Source organism: Staurois parvus, unplaced genomic scaffold (genome assembly GCF_062004578.1).
Source record: "Staurois parvus isolate SC_StPar_1 unplaced genomic scaffold, SC_StPar_1.0 ptg000019l, whole genome shotgun sequence".
Taxonomy (NCBI): domain Eukaryota; kingdom Metazoa; phylum Chordata; class Amphibia; order Anura; family Ranidae; genus Staurois; species Staurois parvus.
The window spans coordinates 14,046,371-14,052,370 of NW_028317815.1; positions in this window are offsets into that span (position 1 = coordinate 14,046,371).

The following is a 6,000-nucleotide window of genomic DNA, read 5'->3' on the forward strand; positions in this document are numbered from 1 at the left end:
AGTCAAAACCTAAAGTATTTGTGTGTATTGTGTGAATAATAAAATTAATATGATTTAAACTTTTTGTTAAAGTAATCTGCCATCACAAAAAGATTGATTGAACACTAAGTAAATTATGCAGGCCATACATGGGTCGAATTCTGAAGAATTTTCTTTAGAAAATCGGATTTTTCGTGTTTTGCAATCCGATTTTGTAATGTGTGCCACCACTGATTTCGAAATTCAAGCCTTCAATTTCACCTGATGTTACTACAGAAAAGAATTTTCGTGGCCAAGTATTTTCTTTTCTTTCCAGGTCACAACTCAGGCTTATTTCTTTTTCATTTATATTTCTCGCAGGATTCTCCCATCCTTGATTTGAAATTCATTAGTTTTTTAAAAAATTTCCAACATGCCTGATCACTCAGATTCGATGGTTTCTAAGAATTTTCGGTCGATTTTCGCACCATTAGTGGGCCACAGAAAAGGACGATTTTCGCGTAAAGATTTTCGAAAGAAAATACTTTTGGAATTCAACCCTTGTATGGCCAGCTTTAGCATGTTTATTTTGTACATTCCAAGGCTTTTTGGACACTGAACTGAAATAGAGTCACAAATGTTATTGTTCATAGGTTTACTTTTTAATGTTTACGGTACGCTCAACAAACAATAAGGCTCCATGCCTTTTGAGCTCCTAGAAGCTAAATAGTGTTATCCTATGTGTCCGTGCACACTATTTTAGACTTTTAGTGTTTTTCAAGCTTCACCATTCGAGACAAGAAAATTAATTGTTTTTGTAGAGTTTTTGGGAGCTTTTTTCCAGCAGAAAAAAAAACGCTAAATGTTCCTGAATGCTACTAAAATGCTCCTAACAGCTTTTTCATAGCTTTTTTTTTTTCCCCCTACATGTACTGTAAAAACGCTAATAAAACACTAATGCTCCTAAACGCTTCTAAAAAACACTATTACCAGCATTTTTATCCAGCGTGTTTTGAGCTTTAAAAAATGCTAGTGTGCATAGAGCCTTAAAAGAGAAATGCTGTTTTTTTTTTTTGTTTTTTTTTTCCTATGCTTGTTTCAGCAAAGGCAATAAAAAGTAGAAATGCAAAATATACAATGCTTCTTTGTTTTTTTTAACTCCTCAAAACTTTTATCAAGACAGAGAATTATAAAAAATGATTTTTTTTTCAAATTATTAGTTATTATTATTATACAGGATTTATATAGCGCCAACAGTTTGTTACCAGTACATATTGTCACCATTAGATGTCACCCTGCATCATGATTCTAAATTGATGCAGATTATCCTTATCTCTATCTATCAGTTTACTGTATAATAGTTCTGTATTAGCCTTATGATTAATTTGCATCTAAATATATACATGTTTGGGCACATATAATACTTTTTTTGGTCTAATTTTATATGGTACAAGTGTGTGTGTGACACGTTTTTTAAATTTGACAGCTAGCGAGGCGGGAGACGATCCACCACTAGCTGTGAAAGCAGGGATCGGGACTGGGCTGATTGTAACATCTTACACCCTGAATATGGGTGTAACATATTACGAAAGTTGAACTTACCCTTTAAGAGGAAGGGACAAGTTCTCCTGCTTATGCTGTTGTGGGATATTTTGGATCTTTACCTTAAGCACTTGCTTACCAGCCAGACTTACCTTTTGAATAGGAAATTAGTTTCCTATTATTATGGAATATTGTCCATCCCTAGCTTCTTTGAAAGTTGTAAATCTGCCTCTGGAAAAGTTACATATGAGGAATGTGTCAGACTGTAAATATTAAATATATTTTTCAGAGATAAATCTAAAAAAAATAGGAATAATAACATTAAGACTAGGAAAGATAATGTAGAATATTTCACTCCTATTAAATGGTTTAAGATTTGTACAACCTCAATTCCAAAAACGTTGGGAAGCTGTGTAAAATCTGCATAAAAACCGAATGAGATGATTTGCAAATCTTATATGCTTCATTTATTCACAATGGAAAAAATATGAAATGTTTAAACTGGGAAAAATATTGCATTTTAAGGAAAAAAAAACAAGGTCATCTTGAAAATGTTGGCAGCAACATGTCTCAAAAAAGTTGGAATAGAGCCATGTTTACCATAATGTAGCATCCCTCTTATTTTAACCACTTGCCCTCCATTTACCATCCTTCCTCACCAGGCCATTTTTTGCGTTACGGCGCTGTTACTTTACCTGACAATTGTGCGGTCATGCAACATTGCACCCAATTGAAATTTACAACCTTTTCTCCCCACAAATATAACTTTCTTTCAGTGGTATTTGCTCGTCTGTGTGCTTTTTATTTTTTGCGCTATAAACAAAAAAAGACAGTCAAAAATATTTTTTTTTTCACAAAATAGTTGTTTTGCTATTAAACATGTCCAATAAAAAATGTTTAAAAAATCAAATTTCATCATAAATTTAAGCCAAAATGTATTCTGCTACATGTCTTTGCTAAAAAAAAATCCCAATACGTGTAAATTGATTGGTTTATGTGAGAGTTATAGCGGTGATGGTGATCAGCAACTTATAGCAGGACTGAGGCGGGCATTCTGACACTGGGGGGAATTGCCTTGGTGTCACTGACATGCCCAGTGACACCAATACAGTGATCAGTGCTAACAAAAAGCACTGACACTGTACTAATGGCACTGAGCAAGAAGGGGCTAACATCTGGGGCAATCAAAGGGTTAACTGTGCGCTGCTTTATTGTGTGCTTTGTATGGCCCTGCTATGAGCCATACAAAGCAATATGCCGGAGCTATTGTTTCATACAGGTCTCTCCCCATCAGTAATGCACGGTGATCGCCGGGTGCCAGCGGAGAATCACCGCCAGGACCCGGTGATCGACAAGTGATGCCGCCAATGGCGGTGCGGGTAGGGTGTGCTCCCTACCAGGTAATGCAAAATCACGTATATATACACGTGATTTTGCGCACCCCAGCCGCCCTGTAGCAGTATGTCTGCTATAGGGTGGTGGGAAAGCAATTAAGTAAGGTTTGTATATTTGTTTTTAGTTAATAAAATGATTATAATGGGGAAGGTCGGATACTATGGGTGAATGAGATATGAATACAGATACTGTATGTAATTGCTTGTATATAGTGTTGATAGATAGATTTACTATCAATTTTATGTACACATATTTGTTTATGGGAGTTATTCTACACCAGATTATGAGAGGGTACACAGTAATATGATAAAGGGTAGTCTCAGGGCTGGTTTACACCAGCGGCTGGTGCAGTGTGATCTGGCTGACAGCACAGTAAATAAATGCTGAGCTTGGCGGATTGCACTGTTTCCTTTTTTTTTTTATGTTATGTCCCCCCCCCCCCCCACCTGCAAGCCTTAAACAGCCCATAGATAATTCAGCTTTATTCATTCAACCAGCAGGTTGAATGAAAAAAATTGATCCGATTCCCAGGAGGTAATCACTCCCACTGAGCTATTGTGTTCTCATGACAAGGAGACTGCCTCATTATCAGAATACACTGATCAGCACTGCCAGCTATAGTTGGTGGAGCTCATCAAACGGCATTTATCCAGAAGTTGATCGGTCCCCATACATGGAATGAAATTTGGCTGGTCCCTGCTGAATTGGCCAAATTTTGATCCATGCATGGCCTCTATGATTAACCACTTGCTTACTGGGCACTTATACCCCCTTCCTGTCCAGGCCAATTTTCAGCTTTCAGCACTGTCACACTTTAATTGCGTGGTCATGCAACATTGTACCCATATTGCATTATAATTTTTTTCACACAAATAGAGCTTTCTTTTGGTGGTATTTACTCACCACTGGGTGTTTTATTTTTTGCGCTATAAACAAAACAGCAAAAAATTTGAAAAAAAAAAAAGTTTTTCTTTGTTTCTATTATAAAATTTTGCAAACAGATAATTTTATTCCTTCACTGATGGACACTGATGAGGCTGCACTGATAGGCGACACGATGAGGTGGCACGGATAGGAAGCACTGATGGGCACTGATAGGCGGCACTGACTGACAGCACTGTTTGGAGGCACTGCTGGGTGGCACCATTAGGCACTGCTGGGCACTGATCTTCAGAGCCAATCTGTTTTCTGACAATTGCTGGTTATTGGCAGGAAAGTGGAGCCGATAACTGGCAACTGCATTTACTTGGTGTCTGCTGTGTCATTGGACACAGCTGATCACATGGTAAAAGGCCGCTGTGATTGGCCTTTTACCACATCACGTGATCAGCTGTGGCCGCAGGACACAGGTGCGCGCCGCTAGGGGCATGCGGGAGGGCGTCATATGATGCCCTCCGAGAACTGGACAACCGCGTTGTAGCCGTCATTCGGCTATAGTGCGGTTAGTAAGTGGTTAAGCTCTCAATAGAGTGATACATATCAGAAAGCAGGGGAGTAGGTGGAACAGCCTATGTACTGCAATGCTTAACCACTTCCCATCCACCCTATAACAGAAATACTGCTACAGGCGCCACGGGTGCGCAAAATCACATATATATACGTGATTTTGCATTTCCAAATAGGGGGCGCGTGCGAGCCACCCTACCTGTGCCGCCGTTCATGGCTGTCAATCACCAAGTCTCACCCGGTGATTTACGAAGATCTCTGACGGGGAGGAGGACTGTTTTGTTTACTAACAGTCCTCCTTCCTGTTAGCTCGGGCACACTGTTCTGGATGGCTGTGCACAGAACAGCCATCCAGAGCAGTGTGATTTTAGACATGACCCCCTAGTAAAACACTCTCTGCACACAGTTAACCCTTTGATCGCCCCTCAGGTTAACCCATTCCTGCCCAGTGCCATTAGTACAGTGTCAGTGCATTTTTTTTTTTTATCACTGTATTGGTGTCACTGGAGATGTCAGTGACACTGAGTCAGTTCCTCCCAGTATCAGAATGTCCGCCGCAGTCCTGCTATAAGTCACTGATCGCCACCATTACACGTAAAAAAAAAAAAAAAAATACCCAACAAGAAAACAGTATATATAACTTTCATGTAAACCAAATAATTTACACATATTGGGATTATTTTTTAGCAAAGACATGTAGCAGAATACATTTTGCTGTAAATTTATGAAAAAATAGATTTTTTAAAATTTGTTTACTAGACATGTTTAATAGCAAAAAGTAAAAAATAGTTTTTTTTTTTCCTCAAAATTGTCAGTCTTTTTTCTTTTATAGCATGATCAAATACCACCGACAGAAAGCTCAATTTGTGGGGAACAAAGGGACATAAATTTCATCTGGGTGCAGCGTTGAATGACTGCGCAGTTGTCAGTTAAAATAATGCAGCGCTGTAACGCAAAAAATGGCCTGGTCAGGAAGGGGGTAAATCCTCAGGAGGGCAAGTGGATAATACAGTTTTTTGCAAAACCTTTATAATGTTTTTATATATATATAATATATATATATATATATATATATATATATATATATATATATAAATGGTGTGTTAAAAATAATAGCAGTCAGACATCACTAGCCTGATTAATCACTCTTTTTGGTTGAAATTATATTTCTACATGCCAAATAATTTACTAGCAGGTGTAGTAGAGTAATAGAAATCCAACAGTCATGACATGCATGCTGCTGATTCTGTGTAATTGAATTGCTAATTGAAAGGGGTATGTTCAAAATAATAGCAATGTGCTCTATTAGTGAGGTCATTCATTCTTTGAAAAACAGGTGGCAATTATTGCCCTTATATAGTGAATGTTTGAGTTTGTAAAGAAGAATACAAACGCTGCAATTTTTTTGAACAGTCTAATATTCACTTTTCTTCAATTTTTTTAGAGGAACACCACAAATTTGATACATTTTTCTTCATGTTTTGATTTGGAATAGAATGTGTAGTGTTCCCAATGCATTTGTGTGTATGGAAATAAAAGCTATTAGAAGGATTTTGAGCTTTATTCACTTTTTTCAACACACTGCTATTATTTTGAACACAACTGTATATGGAGTATAGGTGCAATCAGTATGTTCCATAATTCACCATGTGGGCAAGA